We start from the raw sequence: 19673 nt of genomic DNA, 5'->3' as shown, positions 1-19673 counted from the left end.
TCCCAATTTTGGACTATAACTCCACCTCCCACTTTGCAATGTATTCTATCAATGGTTGCATCCCCATTTGACCTTGAAAAAATTAATAGGAGGTGCTCTCCATTGCTTTTTAGTTGGGACAGTAAATCCATTTCCACCATTCAGTTTCTTAACAGCTTCCTTATAGTCTAAAACAACTTGGCCAGCTAGCATCACCACTTTTCTTGGGGTCAGGAATTTCTCTTAAAAAACCATGCTATTTTTTCTCCTCCGCAGCTGATAAGCTATAGCAGCAAACTCTGCAACTTCCTCTTCAATAAGGACAGAGAATATATATGACGAAATTTCCTTGAAAGAAGTCTCCATAACCCATCCCTTTTGAAGCCTATTGGACCAAGATCCCCATACATCCTAAACTGAAGTACATGACCACAAGGCATGAGTAAAAACTTGAGGTTCTTTCCCATTGACGAAAATACCCCTTTCTCCTTTTTTTTATACTCTGCTAGGTTTTTCGTTTGTTTTGATGCGCGCTCTATGGTCGTCGTCGTGGGCCTTGGTGTTAGACCTCCACGTCGAGTTGCCACTAGAGAGGCCGCACATGCCTTAGTCATGGTGGGAACAAACACCTTGGCTGACCCATAACCATGCCTTGGCTCGTGGGGGAGGTGCGCGGGGCGCCAAGCATGCATGCATGCCTTGGCCTGCGCGCAGAACCACACGGGGCTCCCAGCATGAGGCCTAGCGAGGTTAGCCAAGACCAGTCTGCGCACGCAGCAATGCACCGCGCGCCCATGCGCGCGGCAACGTGCACGCCCCTGAGCGCAGCGAGACGCGCAGGCATGAGCCGCACCCTCATGCGCTCGGCCAGACGCGCAGCTCTTGACCGCGCGCGCATGCTCAAGGCCATACAGACCGTAGCGCGCCGCGCGCGCCTACAAGTGATTGTGCGCAGGCCCATGCACTTGCGATGGGCCGCACGGCCCTTGCGCGCGCCCATGCAGCGCAGGGCCTTGCATCACACTGCCAGCCTACCTGATGGGCGCGCGCGCGCACATCTGCCTAGCCATGCAGCAGCCCAGCGAGGTTAGTGGCATGCCTTACGGCATGCCAACCAGCTCACGGCTCCAGCCCGTGCCGTGCAGAGCATGCCAGTGGCATGCCCACCAGGCATGCCATCCAGCGTATGGCCCTAGCCCATGCCATGCAGACTCAACACCTAGGCCAGGCCGTGCACCACCTTGGCTCACCATCAACAAGCCATGCCACACCACATGACCATGGACCAGCCGAAGACCACCATGCTGCAACCTAGCCATCATGAGCCATGCATGCCGCGGCTAGCCTTGGTCTATCACCACTATCTTGTTATTTATTTAATTTAATTAATTTGATTTAATTATTTATTTTCAAGAGACCTATTGGGGGTTTCCACTTTGTATTGCTTATAAATAGGACATCTTTGATTTGCTTTAGATTCTTTTGGCAAAACTCCTAGAGGGAAGACTATTTTTTGAGAGATCACAAACCGGTACTATTGTACTTGGGCTTTTTGGGTGAAATCCGTGAATCCCAAAGAGAGAATCACACTTTGCAATTCTTTGAATAAGTGTGATTCATTTATCTTGTTATTTGCAACTTGGTGCAATTCGTGAATCTAAGTTGATTTTATCAATATATGATGTTTATTCATTACTTGTGCAATACGTGAATCAAGTCTTGAGTTATCATTGTTTATGTTTTAATTCATTCAAGTTCATGAGTATTGCTTGTGCTCTTGAGTGTTCTTCATTTTATTCTTGGTGTTCTTCATAAGTTGCTCTTCCAATCCATTCCTTCATCAAGGTCGACCAACCCTTGTGTTAGTCAACTTACCATAAATTGTTGGCTTCATCGTGTTGCCTTAGCCGAACCTCACTCCCATATTTGAATTCAAATTCGGCAACTACTTGCCTAATTTGAATTGCCATAACCGAACATTCCACTTACCAAACTAGGTTCCTATAATTTAGGAACCATAGTTGACTCAATTAATTCTCCCATACTCGGCCAATTCTTTCCTAATTGAGTTCCTAGATTTTAGGAACAACTTCCTAAAATCTCTCCATAGCATTGTCGGCCAACCCTAGCCGACCACACACATTCTCATCTTTCATACACTTAACCTAAACCCTAGCCATCCATCATACCACTTCCAAACCCTAAAATTCCATCTTCCAAGTGGCGCCAACCCTAGTTCACTCTAGAGCCGTGCGACCTCATTCTTTGAACCACACACAACTCCTTGACCCTTTCCACCACTCAATACACTCATCCTAGCCAAAACACATAACCTCACCGTACCCAAGTGATCATCTTGACCACAATTGTTTGAGAACCAAGCAAGAGAAGAACAAGGATTCGGTCATCACAAGGCCACCTTTGGCGAGAAGAACTTAGTGTTTAGGGACTTGACCGAGGTCCCTAACATTAATTGGTGCTTTCATTGAGAGGATTCTTGTTTGGTGAATTTTGAGAAGTTCTCACTTCTCCAAGAGGTAAACAACGCGTTAACTCAAAAATTTTGTGAATTGGTTGGGGGAGACCCTCGTTGGATCCCATTTATTTCTTGTGATTGTGAAATTGAAGTTTGGGGGTTGAGGTAGAGGACAGAGTAGTGTTCTTGAAGGGATCGGCCACCCTAAAAGGTGGACGATCCAAGGTGGGACATTGACTTGTGCAAGAGGGGTTGCCCACTCACCAAAATGGACAACTCAAGGTTGGACTTGTGAGCCTTCCTACCGCCCATTGAAGTTGCTAGTTGTTGTCCAAGGCTACACCAACCAGAAAATTCAGTTTGCAAGAGTTTCAAGAAGTTAGTTTGCAAGCGCCATGTCTACAAGCAACCAAGAAGCTGAGTTGAGCAAGAGTTCCAACCGGGAACGAATTGAAGTGCTTGAGGAGCACAATGCTAAAGTCATGGACATCCTAAGTGAGGTTAACACCACTATGGCCGAAATTAGGATGGCTTTGAATGTGACAACCCGTGATAGTGAGGAACATAGAAGGACTATGGAGACTATGAGAAGAGAAACTCATGAGAGCATTGAAAGAATAGAGAGAAGACTCGTAGAAGGCCAAGCTCCAAGGCATGAGAACAATGCACAAAGGCATGATACTTTTGTGGATGGTGTCGAGACAAGTGTAACCTAATCTATGCATGATGTTATGCATGAACCACCAAGAGTTGAATTGAGAAGAGGTGGACGTGTTGAGCATGACGATGTTGTGGTCGAAAGATGGATTCATGGTGGAAGCCATCATAGAAGTCCTAGCATGAGAGGAAGACATCAAGATGTGAGATACGAAATGCCTAGATATGAAGATGGCCATGAGGCCGAACATGGGTATAAGGATGAGAGGCCTTGGGGCCATGTAAACCGTGAAGAGAGAAGGCCAAACTACTACGATCGAAATGGAGGCAATCATGGAAGAAGGGTAGATGATGAATTTCAAGAGGAGAGGAGAGGAAACCGGGTTAATGACCGGGGACCCAAGAGACCAAAGGTGGATTTCCCTATGTTCAATGGGGGGGATCCATATGAGTGGCTTGACAAAGTCGATCACTACTTTCACACTTATGAGGTACTAAGGAGAGAAAGAGTGTTTACGGTATGTTTCTACTTGGAAGGGAAAGCAAGTAAGTGGTAGAGGTGGATTAGAGATCAATATGAGAAGGATGAGAAGAGATTGGGATGGACCTCGCTTGAGAAAGAATTTTTGCTCCAATTTGGGCCTTCACCCACCATAAATCACCATGGGCAATTGGCCAAATTAAAACAAGAGGGAAAGGTCCACCACTACATAGAAGAATTTCGGCAATTGCAAACACTAGTGAGAGGATGGTCCGAAGAGGCACTTGTGGGTACATTCATTGATGGCTTAAAGCCTTGGTTAGCCAAGGAAATTAAGTTGAAGCAACCTACAAGAATTCAAGAGGTGATGAGAATGGCCGAGATACTTGAGGAGAGTAGCACCATGGAAAGAAAGTTTTCCAAGGATGTGGGGAGTAAAGCCTCAAAAACTTTACAAACCAAATCGCCTTGGAAAAGTAGAGTGGATGGGGATGTTTCTAAACCTAAGCCTTATGAGGTGAAGAAGCTTTCAAGAGAAGAAGTCCAAGAAAGAATCAAGAAGGTATTATGCTTCAAGTGTGGTGACAAGTGGAGCAAGGAGCATTCTTTTAAGTCGGGAAAGGCTTATGTTATGATTGAAGATGAAGAAAGTGAGAAATCTTCAAGTCATGAATCCGAGCATGAAGAGGCCGAACCTAGTGAGGATGAAGGAGATGCCGAGTTGTCCCTTAATGCTATGTTCGGTGTGCAAAGGCCCACTTCTATGAGGGTCATGGCATGGATAGGGAAATTTGAGGTCACCTTATTGGTTGATAGTGGCTCAACTCACAACTTCATCAATTCCAACATTATCACCAAGGTTGGATTGAAACCGAGCACTATTGAGCCATTTGAGGTAAAAGTTGCCAATGGAGACAAGCTTAGGTGTGAAGGGCTTGTAAGAGAGGTCAAGATGAATGTCCAAGGGGTGAGGATTGTGGCGGACTTGCATGTGTTATCCCTTGTGGGACTTGATGTCGTGTTGGGCAATGCTTGGCTCAAGGGTGGCAAAGTGGTGAATGATTATGACAAGATGACTATGGAATTTCGGATTGGGTCTAAAAAAAGATTATGGACAGCTTTAACATCCAAGGAAGTGAAGTCTTGTGAGGCCATGATGTTTGAGAGTTATGCAAGGGTGGAGCTAGTTGCTTTGCCGTTATTTTAGCCAAGCAAGAGACACTTTTTGAGGTTGAGAAGATTGAAGAAGGGGGCAAAAAGGAAGACTTGTCCTTGCTGCCCGTGGAAGTACAAGAGGTCTTGAGAGACCATTGGAGGGTCCTAGAGGTGCCAACTACCTTACCACCCACTAGGCCCTTTGATCATCACATTGTCTTGGTAGATGAGAGTAAACCGGTAAATGTTCCACCCTACCGATATGCTTATTTCCAAAAGGAAGAAATTGAGAGGCAAGTGGAAGAGATGTTAAGAGGAGGATTGATAAGGCTTAGCATTAGTCCTTTTTCTTCACCGGTACTATTGGTGAGAAAGAAGGACGGCACTTGGAGATTTTGTACCGACTATAGGGCCTTGAATGAAGCCACCATCAAGGATATGTTTCCCATACCTACCGTTGATGAGATGTTCGATGAATTGCATGGGGCGAGTATATTCTCAAAGTTAGACTTGAAAGCGGGATACCATCAAATTCGCATGACGGAAGGAGATGTACACAAAATGGCTTTTAGGACTCATAATGGCCATTTTGAGTACCTTGTCATGCCATTTGGGTTGTGCAATGCCCCCTCAACTTTTCAAGCCACCATGAATACTATCTTCAAGCCATTGTTGAGGAAATTTGTTTTAGTTTTCTTTGACGACATATTGGTGTATTCTAAGACCGTAGAAGACCATAAGCTACATTTGAAGATTGTGATGAAGATCCTTGAAGAGCACCACTTTTTCATTAAGGCATCCAAATGCGCCTTCAGGGAGAAAGAGCTTGAGTACTTGGGACACTTTATTTCGAGAGGAGTGAAGGTTGATCAAAGAAAGATAGAAGCTATGGTGGATTGGCCACTACCCATGGATGTTTCAGCCCTAAGGGGATTTTTGGATTTGACCGGTTACTATAGAAAGTTTGTCAAGCATTATGGCTTGATTGCTAAACCCCTCACTTCTTTGTTGAAAAAGGATAATTTTGAGTGGACTCAAGAAGCTAGAGAAGCTTTTGAAGAATTGAAGAGGGCAATGACTCTACACCTGTGTTGGCTTTGCCCAACTTTGAGAAGCCTTTTGAAGTTTATACCGATGCTAGTGGTGAGGGAATAGAGGCTGTTTTGGTACAAGAAAAAAGACCACTAGCCTTTATTTCCAAGGCACTTGGTCCTATGAAGAAGGCTTGGAGTACATATGCTAGAGAGATGCTTGCAGTGGTGCATGCCATGAAGGTGTGGAGGCCCTACTTGTTGGGTAGGAAATTCACCATTGTCACGGATCAACAAGCATTGAGGCATTTGTTGCAACAAAAGATTGTGATACTGGAGCAACAAAAATTTCTTGTAAAGCTTTTGGGCTTTGAGTATGATATTGTGTATCAACCCGGGAAAGAAAATAAAGTTGCGGATGCTCTTAGTAGAAGAGAAGGAAGTGCACTCTTGTGGCTTGTGCATGAGGAAGATGAAGCTCGTGTGATGGCCTTGAGTGGGGCCGAATGGAGAATATGAGATAAAATAAGGGAGGCAACGAAGCTAGATGCAAGAGCTATAGAGATTGTGGAGCTTTTAGAAGCTCAAGGGAATGGAGTCATCGGATTCAAGATAAAAGATGGTCTCATTTATTACAAAGAGTATGTTTATGTTCCTAATGTGCCTAACTTGAGAAAAGAGATTCTTGACCACTTCCATCATAGTAAAGAAGGTGGACATTCGGGTCGTTGAGGACCTACATTCAGGTTAAACATTTTTTCTATTGGGAAGGCATAAAGAAAGCCGTAAAGAAGCTTGTGGCTGAATGTGATGTGTGCCAAAAGTCCAAGTATGAGACAAGACCTCCATCCGGCTTGTTACAACCTCTTCCTATTCCTAACTTGATTTGGGAAGACTTAAGCATGGACTTTGTGGAAGGACTTCCCATAAGTGGCGGGTTTGAAGTGATTCTTGTGGTGGTTGATCATTTGAGCAAATATGGGCACTTCATTTCACTTACTCACCCATACACGGCCAAGAGTGTGGCCAAAGCTTTTGTTGATCATGTGGTGAAACTTCATGGGTTTCCCAAGAGCATTGTCGCCGATCAGGATAGAGTATTCATGAGCTCCTTTTGGAAGGAGTTGTTTGAGCTCCAAGGAAGCAAATTGAAGGCAAGTTCATCTTATCACCCACAAACCGCTGGCTAAACGGAAGTGGTCAATAGAACACTTGAACAATACTTGAGGTGTTTTTGTCATGAAGAACAAAAGAAGTGGGGGGAGTACTTGTCTTGGGCCGAATATTGGTATAATACTTCATTTCATGCTTCCATACAACGAAGCCCGTTTGAAATAGTTTATGGTAGATCACCACCCGCATTAGTGAATTATGAGAGGGGAACGACAAAGAATGATGAGGTAGAAAAAGAATTGATCACTAGGGATGAGGTCCTAGTGAAGGTTAAAAAGGAGCTTGCCAAAGCTCAACAAAGAATGAAAAAGTATTATGATGTGGGTAGGAGGATGGTCACCTTTGAAGTAGGCGACTATGTGTATTTAAAACTTCAACCCTTTGGCCAAATGACCTTGAGGAAAAAACTTAACTTGAAGTTGGCTAAGAAGTACTATGGACCTTTCAAGGTACTTGAGAGGTTGGGAGAAGTGGCATATAGATTGGAACTTCCTCCGAGTTCCAAACTACACCCGGTGTTCTATGTGACCGTGCTCAAGAAGAGGATTGGTGACCCTAGTCTTATTGTGGAAGAGCTACCCAAGTTTGATGAGGAAGGGCGTATGCTCTTACAACCAAAAGAGGCTCTTAACTATAGGGTCATTCCAAGAGGGAGAAAAAGGCAAAGTGTATGACAAGTGTTGATCAAGTGGGGTAAAGCTCCAAAGGAAGAGGCTACTTGGGAAGATTATGATGATATAAGAGAAAGGTGTCCTGAATTTATCCTTGAGGGCAAGGATATACTTGAAGGGAGGGGGATTGTTAGACCCCCCACTTCGAGTTGCCTCTAGAGAGGCCGCACATGCCTTAGTCATGGTGGGAACAAACACCTTGGCTGACCCACAACCATGCCTTGGCTCGTGAGGAAAGGTGCGCGGGGCGCCCAGCATGCATGCATGCCTTGGCCCGCGCACAGAACCACACGGGGCGCCCAGCATGAGGCCTAGCGAGGTTAGCCAAGACAAGTCTGCGCATGCAGCAATGCGCCGTGCGCCCATGCGCGCGGCAACGCTCATGCCCCTGCACGCGGCGAGACGTGCAGGCATGAGCCGCACGCTCATGCGCGCTGCCAGACGCGCAGCTCTTGATCGCGCGCCCATGCGCACGGCCATACAGACCGCAGCACGCCGTGTGCGCCTACAAGTCATTGTACGCAGGCCCATGCGCTTGGCGATGGGCCACACGGCCCTTGCGCGCGCCCATGTAGCGCAGGGCCTTGCATCACATTGCCAGCCTACCCGATGCGCCCACGCGCACATCTGCCTAGCCATGCAGCAGCCCAGCAAGGTTAGTGGCATGCCTCATGACATGCCAACCAGCGCACGGCTCTAGCCTGTGCCTTGCAGAGCAGGCTAGTGGCATGCAAACCAAGCATGCCATCCAGCGCATGGCCCCAGCCCATGCCATGCAGACTCAACACCTAGGCCACCAACCTAGGCCAGGCTGTGCACCACCTTGGCTCACCATCAACAAGCCATGCCGCACCACATGACCATGGACCAGCCGAAGACCACCATGCATGCCGCGGCTAGCCTTGGTCCATTACCACTATCTTGTTATTTATTTAATTTAATTAATTTGATTTAATTATTTATTTTCAAGGGACCTATTGGGGTTTCTACTTTGTATTGCTTATAAATAGGACATCTTTGATCTGCTTTAGAATCTTTTGGCAAAACTCCTAGAGGGAAGACCATTGTTTGAGAGATCACAAACCGGTGTCATTACACTTGGGCTTTTTGGGTGAAATCCGTGAATCCCAAAGAGAGAATCACACTTTGTAATTCTTTGAATAAGTGTAACTCATTTATCTTGTTATTTGCAACTTGGTGCAATTCGTGAATCCAAGTTGATTTTATCAATATATGATGTTTATTCATTACTTGTGCAATACGTGAATCAAGTCTTGAGTTATCATTGTTTATGTTTTAATTCATTCAAGTTCATGGGTATTGCTTGTGCTCTTGAGTGTTCTTCATTTTATTCTTGGTGTTCTTCATAAGTTGCTCTTCCAATCCATTCCTTTCATCAAAGTCGACCAACCCTTGTGTTAGTCAACTTACCATAAATTGTTGGCTTCATCGTGTTGCCCTAGCCGAACCTCACTTCCATATTTGAATTCAAATTCGGCAACTACTTGCCTAATTTGAATTGCCATAACTGAACATTCCACTTACCAAACTAGGTTCCTATAATTTAAGAACCCTAGTTGACTCAATCAATTCTCCCATACTCGGCCAACTCTTTCCTAATTAAGTTATTAGATTTTAGGAACAACTTCCTAAAATCTCTCCATAGCATTGTCGGCCAACCCTAGCCGACCACACACATGCTCATCTTTCATACACTTAGCCTAAACCCTAGCCGTCCATCATACCACTTCCAAACCCTAAAATTCCATCTTCCAAGTGGCGCCAACCCTAGTTCACTCTAGAGCCGTGCAACCTCATTCTTTGAACCACACACAACTCCTTGACGCTTTCCACCACTCAATACACTCATCCTAGCCAAAACACATAACCTCACCGTACCCAAGTGATCATCTTGACCACAATTATTCGAGAACCAAGCAAGAGAAGAACAAGGATTCGGTCATCACAAGGCCACCTTTGGAGAGAAGAACTTAGTGTTTAGGGACTTGACCGAGGTCCCTAACACTTGGCTCTCAAGTGCCGGCTGGGCAACTACTCACCTTTGCTTATATGGTTGCGCAGTCGCCTCAGGCCCTTTCAGAGGTTGATGTTCCTTTGAGGCCGTAGAAGGTGATAGATGGTGAGTATTGCATCATTTTCTTGAGGGAGGAGATTGAACGTTCGGCTGCTCCGTTCAAGTTTTTTATGGTTTTGAAACTTGTGCGACATCGCCCCTCATTGGACTCTATCCGTTCGTTTATCAGGGGTCACTAGGGGTTGGTCTCACAGCCTGTTGTTTCATCTATGCGTAGGCCTCGTAATGTGTTTATTTGCCTCTCAAACGAAGCAGATTTTTTTGAGGCTCTTTCTCACTGGAAGCCACAGAGATTGACGAGGTCCCATATTGTGGGTTTCACTGGCACCCTGATTTTAATGAGGATACAGAGCCATCTATGGTTCCGGTGCGGGTGGTCCTTCCGGGGCTGCCCCAAATTTTTACCATGAGTCTTTTTTGAAGAATATTACTGCACCATTAGGTAGTTTCTTGCGTAGAGATAATTCCACAAAGTGTGCTACTCATACTGATGGGGCTCGCTTGTGTATTGAGATGGATGCGACAAAGGCTCCTCTTCATGGGATCTGGATTGGTATTTCACTTCAGGCTTCTAGCTTGTATATTGAGATTGGTTATGAGACTTTGCCGGCGTATTGCTGTCGATGTAGAACTCAGGGCCATAATGTGAAAACATGCCATCAGCGGGATGGAGGAAGGAAGAAGGGGGAGCTGAAAAGGAAGGAGGTCGAGGAGCCCGTGCGGCAGTGGGCTCCAAAACCTGGGAATAACTTCGTGCAAGTGCAGGAACCTCAACAGGAGGTGGTTCATAAGGGGGGCAGTGCTGTTGTGGGGCCAAGTCAGGTTGTAGAATTGGAGAAGATGGGGCCAGTTTCGTCGGTGGAGGCTATGGTGGAAGAGGGAGAGGTGAATGTATTTCTTGATCTAGTACAAGTTACAAGCGGCACTTTTTTGGATAGAGGGATGGTGGTGGCCTTTGCTTTGCAGGCAGAGGAGGTGACCCATTTTGCTACGGAGGATGTGGAGGTAGAAGGGGGTGAATGTTGTTGCTACGGAAAATGTGGAGGCAGAGTATGAGGTTGAGGTGGAAGCGAGCGAGGTGGAGGTAGTGATTGGTCTAGATAATGTACCATGTAGCACGCCTCTAGATGGTTTGATGTTAGAGAATTCTAGACTATGGGCGGAGGGGGTAATTTCTGTTGCAATGCATGCTACTCTACGTAATTGTTTTGTTGTTTTGGGGGGATGTGGAGGCTGAGGGTGCTGTTGAGTCTGCCTCGAAAGGTTCTGAGTGATACAGATGAATGATGTGTTACGTGAATTGGTCTCTGATGGTTTTTCCTTGGAGCTAGAGTGTGTGCATGTGGAGAATTTAGGGAGAGATAAAGACTGCCCATCTGATAGTGAAAAAAAGAAAATGAGACGAAGAACTAGGCTCATGTGAAGTTCTACCAGGGTTTCTAGCAAGCCCTCTTGGTTGGATCTATGATGTTTATGCCTTTGATTTGGAATATACGAGGTTTACGTACGTCAGGGCAAAGGCTACGTAAACTCATTAAGAGGAAAAAGCCAAATTTTCTTATGTTAGTGGAATCTTTTGCTACAGAGTCTTGGATGTTATCGTTTATGAACACGCTTCAGTTTGAGAAATGTTTTTCGAATCAGGGAAGTGGAAGAAAATTGTGGTTGTTTTTTGTGAGGGGGGGTGGTTTACAGGTTACGATTTTGAATGTGAGCGCTCAACATGTTACGATTTTTTGAGGCTCTTGATGATGGGAGGTTTAGTCTTTTAGTTGTTTATGCGAAGTGTAATAACCATGATCAAAGGGAATTGTGGCGGTCTTTAAAGCTAGAGATTCCGTCTGATGAGCCATGGTTAGGGCTCGGTGATTTTAATGTCATACGTTGGGATGAGGAGCGTTGTGGTGGAAGACCTCATTTGCAGGTGGCTATGGATGATTACAATGGGTTTATTGAAGGTTGTGGCTTATGGGATGTGTAGTCCATTTGCAATTTATTTTTGTGGTGTAATGGGCAGGAGGGCTGGCTCGTAGCTGGTCCAAGTTGGATCGGTGTTTGATGAATACAGCTATAGTTGATTTGTGGTCAGATGCTTTATTGCGTTATTTGCCTCGAACGTCCTCGGATCATGCTCCCATGTTTGTTGAATTAAAACATGGTGGTTATCGGTATGGCCCTTCTTCCTTTTAATTTCAATAAATGTGGGTGTCACATGAGGGTTTTTAGACCTTGGTAATGTTTGGCAAGCACAATCTGGAGGTTTGGGTCTGTTTTGCCTGGCTGGAAAGTTGAAAAGGCTAAGAATGGCTCTGAAGGATTGGAACCATCGGGTGTTCGGTCGAGCGAATAAGCGTATTCGTATTTTGGAGGCTCCGATTGAGAGTCTAGAAGAATGTCTCTAGGCCTAGTTCTCGGAGGAGGTCGAGTTAGACCTCTTGGTTACGAAAGAAGAGCTGGCTGTATGGACTCAGAGGGAAGAGACCAGGTTGTAGTGAAGTTAAATTGGTTGGAAAAGGGGGAAGCCTTCGCCCAGTTTTTTTGGTCTTTTGCATTAATGTCCAAAACAAGGGTGAATGAGATGAAACTGAGTGATGGGCATATTTTGAGGAACTCGGATGAAATCCATCTGGCAGTAATTAATTTTTTTGGCTATTTTCTTCGTTCTCATCCACAACATGAACTGCCGGACTTGTCATCGTTGGTTACTTCTGATGTTTTGGAGCCAGAAAATCATGTGCTTGTGCAGCTCCCTTCAATCCAAGAGGTCAAAGAGGCTATGTTTTCCATCTCGATTGATAGCATTCCAGGCGTGGATGGTGTCGGCTTGAGTTTTTATCGCGCATGCTGGGATATTGTTGCACTTGACATCGCTGAGGCGGTATGGGATTTTTTTCAGGGTTGTATGCTGCCAAGGTCTTATACGGCCTCTTATATAGTATTAATCCCAAAGGTTCCAAATCCTACTTGTTTTGAAAAGTTTCAACCTATAAGCCTTTGCTTGGTATTTTATTAGGTGTGCTAAAAAATTTTGGTTAAGAGGCTGTCTCCAATTCTGTGTAGGTTGATTGGCCCTGAACATGGTGCTTTCCTTCTAGGACGTAGTATTTTTGAGAATATTTCTTTGGCCCAAGAGATGGTTCACCAAATTAATAAGCGTGTTCGTGGAGGAAAAGCTTTAATTAAAATGGATATGGCAGAATCTTATGATAGCATTGATTGGGACTTTTTGTTGCATGTTATGAGCTCTTTTGGATTTTCTAGTGGCATTTGTGGGCTTATTAGTCAGTGTATTAAATTTCCTTGGTTTTCTGTGGTGATGAATGGAACGGTGAAAGGTTTCTTTTCTAGTGGTAGGGGCTTACGCCAAGGGAATCCCCTATCGCCATATTTATTTATTTTGTGGAAGAGGTTCTATCTCGATTACTAAAAAAGATTTTGCGGATGGATTTATTCAGCCATTTAATCATCCTCGAGGTGCACCATTAATTTCTCATTTGTTGTATGCAGATGAAATTATAATCTTTGTGAATGGAGGTCAGTCTTCCCTAAAATTGATCCGGAATATTTTTCGGATGTATGAGGCTTGGTCGGGACAGGTAGTGAGTAAGGAGAAGTCGTCGACTTTTTTTCCTACGAATGTCTGTTGCTAGACGGAGGAGTTTGTTGTGTTTGATATGTTATTCAGCTGGGTCCTTTCCAGTGAAATTTTTGGGAGCTCCTCTGGTCTCTGGCAGATTAAAATTGTGTCATTTTGACAGCCTGATAGCTCGCATAAGGGATAGGTTGGGGGGATGGCAAACTCGTTTGCTCTCTAATGGAGCTCGGATTCTTTTGTTTCGACATGTGGTTGCTAGTATACAATTCATTTACTTTCGGTAGTGAATGCTCCAAAGGCTATTTTGAATAAATTATGTAGTCTCATGAGTAACTTTTTATGGGGGTCCTCGGGTGGATAGCCTAAGCGCAAATGGCTCGCTTGGCAAAAAGTGTGTAAGTCGATTAGAGAGGGTGGAGTGGGTTTACGTCATTTGGATGAAGTGTAGAATTCCCTTTTGATGAAACTTGTGTGGAACTTTTTGACGGGTTATTCTTTGTGGGTGCAGTACTTTAGAGCAAAATATGTTAAGAATTTACATATTTCCTTGGTAGGATAACAGAGAGGAACTTGGTTTTGGAAGGGCATTATGCCCTGCATGCCACAAGTCTTTAGTATCTCTAAATTGCGGTTACGCGATGGGAAGGTTTCCTTCTGGCATGATAATTGGTCAAGTATCATCCCTTTTGTAGATGTAGTCCCTATAACTGGAAATCCTAATTTACAGGTCAAAGACTGTAGGATTGATGATGACTGGGATGTGGGAATGATCCGAAGCCTGGTGGGTGAAGAGACTACTGATGCAATTTTGGATAGCCTGGGTACGTATAAGGCAGGTTCTAACGTCTTGATATGGCCTTAAAGCTTGAATGGTGAGTTTACGTCGAAGACTGAGTGGGAGTGTATTCAACTCAAGACGCTGCGAGTTTGTTGGTCTGAATGGGTTTGGCATGCTGCGTTGCCCAAAAAGTATTCGGTTACAATGTGGAAGGCATTTAATGCTTGTCTTAGCGTTGATGCTCTTGTATGGCAACTGGGTATTCCATTGGTTTGAAAGTGTGAATGTTGTGTTGGGGGGTGCTTGGAAGACCTAGATCATGTCTTGGTTACTGGAATGGTTGCAAAGGAAGTATGGCACCGAGCTTCCATGCAAATTGGCATTCCTTTTTATCATTCTTGATCTTGGAAAGAAAAAGTAGAGTTATGGTTTCGTTGTGCTTCAAGCTCCTCACATAAAGGTAATTTAATTAATCTTTTGCCTGTTATTTTAACTTGGGCTCTATGGCTTTGGCACTGCATGGCACACATGGAAGGTTATGTGGCGTTAGTAAAGTCCCTTTGGCATTCAATAAAGGCGGCTGTGGCATGGGTAGGGATTCGGCTAAAGGCTGGTAAGAAGCTCTTAGTGGGGGATGAAAAAGGTTTTAGCAGATTTTTCCATTCTGGTAAAAGCTCCAAAAGCTAAGCGGGTGGTTATCGTTAGGTGGAAGAGACCGGCGCAAGGGTGGTATAAGCTGAATATGGATGGAAGTTGTTTGGGTAACCCAAGCCAGATGGGGGTGGGGGAGTGATACGGGATGATGATGGTCATTTGGTTTTGGCATTTTCGACGGTTTTGAATCATGGTATGAATAATTTGGGAGAACTTATGGCTCTTCTTTTTGGTTGAGACACTGTAGAGAGCTTGGCATAAGGAAAATGGAAGTTGAATTGGATTCACTTTTGGTTGTACATTGGCGATAGAGAAAGCAATGTGGGATATGGTACCTTGAGGATTATTGGGATGAGATTCACGAGGTTTTTTCACTGATTCAATGCATGGTTCGGCATGTCTTTCGGAAAGGTAATGCGAGAGCTGATCATCTAGCTCACTTGGCTATAGAGTTGGGCTCTAGGACATGGATGCAGTTCGGAGAGCTTCCTCATCTGCTTAAAGGAATCTTGAATTTAGATCCGTTGGGGCTGCCTTGTTTGTGTTGCTAGTTTTTGGATGGGATCTTGTGGTTGTTTTGGCACTTTTTTGCGTTGCATTGGAGTTCGGCGAGCTAGTTTGTAGTTTCTTTTTTGAAATGGCTTGGTTGGTTTTTTTTTTTTTTTTTTTGGACTTTTAGGTTTTGTAAGTTTTTCAATTAAGTTGGTCAGTTGATACGGTTTTCCTCTGCCATAAGTAAAGAATTTTTAATAAAATGGGGAAGGGGCCATTAACATGTGACCTTTGACTCTTTTCTTTTATTTTTTTAAAAAAAAAAAGATCACAAGGCATGAGAGAATGTTTCTTGATCTGGTTTGCACACTGGACAGATTCAAGATTCTACAACCTTTCTCTTAAAAAGGTTCAGTTTAGTAGGCAAAGACTCATGACAAGCCGTCCAAATCAACACTTTAATTGCATTAGGGGCTTCTAGCTTCTAGATCTTAGACTAAATCCCTGAGACAGATAAAATCCTTGAAGATTGACCCTTATTTCTTTCTTGAAATCTCCTAGTAAATGATAAGCCCTTTTTACTGAGAACTTCCCATCACCTGTGCATCTCCAAGTGAGCTTATCTGGGGCATTGCATAGACTAATGGGAATTCTACTAATCAGCTCTACTTCTTCCTTTACAAAAACTTCTTTCAGAAAAGGTACTTTCCATTCCTTACTATTTGTCTCAATTAAAGAACTCACCAGCGAGCTTTCTTGCAAAATTTTCATTGAAGGCCGAACTTTGTAGGAACTAGGTCTAGGGATCCACTTATCATGCCAAATCTTCACAGACTCACAATTTCCTATTTTCCAGACAACTCCTTCCTTAAGAATCTGTTGAGCTGCCATGAAACTTCTCCACATATAAGATGCATTATTGCCCAGCTTGCCATTTAGAAAATTTGTTCTATAAAAGTACTTTGCCTTGAGAACTTTAGCAGCTAAAGAGTGATGATGTTGAATGATCTTTCATCCTTGATTTTCTACCAAGGCTAAATTGAAATTTTCAAGATCTCGATAACCAAGTCCACCTGCCAATTTAGCCTTGCCTAACTGTTTCCTTGATAACCAGTGAGTTTTTGATCTATCATCCTTTTGCCCCCACCAGAACTTCTGCATAAGTCTATTAATTTTAGTCAAAATGGTCTTAGGCAGCATGAAAATACCCATACAATATGCTGGAATAGCCTGAATAACTAACTTGAGGAGAAACTCTTTGCTAGCCTGGGATAAAAACTTGACTTTCTAGTTGTTCATTTTGCTCCGTATTCAGTTCAATATAGGCCTAAAAGCATTTAACTTATGTTTTCCAACATAGGAAGGAAGCCCCAAATATTTCTTATAAGACCTGGCTACTCTCAACCCTTTAATAGAGAGGATAGACTCCTTTGCTGCTCGTCTTGTAATCCTGTTGAAATAAATTGAATTCTGATCCAAATTTAATCTTTGGCTAGAGGTTGTTTCATAAGAATTCAATAGCCTATATAACCTACTCCATTCTAGTGCATTAGCCTTACAAAAAAGTAAGCTATCATATGCAAAAGATAAACATAAGCAGTCGGTTTGATAAGACTTGAATAACAGCCCTCCACTTAGGTCTTGACACCTCAGCAAATATAGTATACTCATGGTAGACTCATGCGGATGGGATAGAAAGGAAAAGAATTCAGCTCAGCGTGTTTGTGCTTCCAGACTTCAGACTTCGCGACCGTGTGGTTCTAGAAAGCCAAGCAGACCTCCACTGCCACCAATCCACGACTATTAGTTCGTCGCCCACTATAGCAGCCACATTACAAGATCTAAACGAAATTGTGATTTGTGATGAACAGAAACATCGTTCAACTAAATCTGAAGTATGAGAATCCAACAAAAATGGGAACTATAAATGGGCCATCAAATGCTCAGTTTTGGATCACTTCAAGACAACGCCTAGATGAAGGAAACATGGGTCATCAATCAATTGCATCCCAACCACTGATATACATCAAAGGCAACAGCTTTCTCCAGAAGGAAGAAAGGCAATGGATGGCTATTAAATACTCTCTTGAACTCTTCCCTCTGGATAACTACAAAACCTACCTGATTCATCCACTAAGATATACAAATGAAATAAAGTAGAAGGAAAAGCCGCCTCCATCTGCACATGCACGATATAATTTCTATATAAGCTATATATCCAATCTTGCAGAGTCATATGTACAAGCTAAAAGTACAAAAAGGTTCATACAATCAAGCATAAAACTTACATCGCGACCAGCCCGGTGGAAATAGCTTGCAGAAAGACTTTTCCACCAAAGTCTAGAAAAGGGATTACATTAGTTTCTTAAAATGTTAATGTTGGTCTAGCAGCAGGTTTCTGTGGCTTACAAAATCTCCAATTGTCAAATTTCCTCACTGGCTGGGGACAACTAGTATTGAATAGTCAGTTCAAGAAAACAGTCACATATGAGATATCCCATTAAAGCTTTTATGATACTTTGATAAATAAATCACACTTGCAACATCTATTTTGAGGGCGTGCGACTCGGCTGCGAGAGGGCTTGGCGAGAGGGTGGTCGAGGCAAACCAAAGAGGGGGGTGCGAAATGGGAAGGAATAGAAAGGCGAAGTGGGGAACTGGGGGGGGGGGAGAGGGGAGAGGAAAACCAGAGGGAGGGGGGTTGCAAAATGGGAAGGGATTTCGGGAAAGTGGGGGAGGAAAAACAGAGGGGATCGTTCAAATCTGATACAGGGCATCACACAATTACTCCAGTAGAATGTCTACGTGTCACAATCTTAGTGGTGGGCTGTTATCTCCTTAAAATAAGCTTGACCGGTCTGCAAGTTTTCTCAAAGTTAAATGGTTAACAAGCAAAGTCCCTTGAGCAAATGGAAGCCAGAAATATGGACTTTCATCTAAGCTGTGACCAACATATGACTTAATACTTCTGAGTAAAGAATAAAAAGATAAGGGAAAAGATGATCCCCTTTTCTTAGTCCTCTAGATGGTGAGAATTCCTACTGAGGTGCTCCATTAATCAGAATTGAGTATTTAACAATGCTCACTCACTGCATGATAAGCTCAACCCATGGCCCTTCAAACCCCATTTTCAATATTGCAGCTTTTAGAAAACACCATTCCACTCTGTTATAAGCCTTGCTTATATCTAATTTGAGAGCCATGTACCCCTCCTTCTTCCCCCTCATCCTGTTTTGCATAGAATGCATAACTTCATAAGACACTGTGATATTGTCAAAAATCAATCTTCCTGGAATGAAGGCACTCAGAGAAGAAGATATTATGTCAGGAAGAATCTACTTCAACTTGTTGGCAAGAACTTTAGCAATAATTTTATAAAAAACGTTGCAAAGGCTAATAGGTCTAAATTCAGAGACTAGACTTGGATCATCTTCTTTGGAATTAAGGCAATGTAGGTCTCATTGGTGCTCTCTAAACCTTTCTTGGAAGATAAGATGTCTTTCACTACAGTCACCACCTTAGCACCCATTATACTCCAATGATCTTGGTAAACCCAGCTGAGAACCCATCTAGGCCTGGAGAGCTCAGTGGATTCATCTCAAATATGGCACATTTGATTTGTTCAGTAGTGAACTCCTTTAACAGCTTCCTATTCATTTATGCATTGATAATTGGTCCAAAATCCTGCAAAATCTCATCAATCCCAGCAGGCTAAGAAGATTGGAAATGGTCATGATAGAAGGCTTCGAATAGCCCACTCACATCCTCCTGGCTTCTTGCACATTGACCCCCTATCATTAGAGATCCTCTTTGTGCTATTGATCTGCCTTCTTTGGGAAGCATACTTGTGAAAGTACTTTTAGTTTCTGTCACCATCCTTGAGCCACATTTGTTTTGCTCTTTGCCGCCACTTTAGATCCTTCTCCTCCAATATATCTTCCACCTCTTTTTGTAGGCCATAAATGGTCTCATTAAAATCACCTTGATTGATATTTTGGAGCTCTTGAATCATTTCTCTCTTCTGAGTAAGTTGTTGTCTTTGGTTTCCACGAGTTAACCCAATTCATCAAATGGTTCTTGCATCTGTTCAGTCCATTCTTTTCGTTGCTTAGTTTACAAGTGCCACTGTTAGCAGATTATCAAGCTAGCTTAATGATGTTGTGACACTCCTCCTTTCTAGACCAACTTGCCTCGTACGTAAAAACTCTTATGTGGGAGATCTCCTCCCCACCATTATTAAAACAAGAGATAAGCAAAGGTGAGTGATCAGAGCAAAGAGCAAGCAACACTTGAATTTCTATATTCTCATAAAGCAGAGGCCATACATTGTTCCCTAAGACTCTATCAAGTCTTTCTTTAGTGAATTCTCTACCTTCCCTTTTATTATTCCAAGTAAACCTTGAGCCTTTGAACCCCAGATCATTGAGTGCCCAATC

The sequence above is a fragment of the Juglans microcarpa x Juglans regia genome, chromosome 2D (assembly GCF_004785595.1).
Source record: "Juglans microcarpa x Juglans regia isolate MS1-56 chromosome 2D, Jm3101_v1.0, whole genome shotgun sequence".
Taxonomy (NCBI): Eukaryota; Viridiplantae; Streptophyta; class Magnoliopsida; order Fagales; family Juglandaceae; genus Juglans; species Juglans microcarpa x Juglans regia.
Note: the sequence above shows the minus strand (reverse complement) of the source record.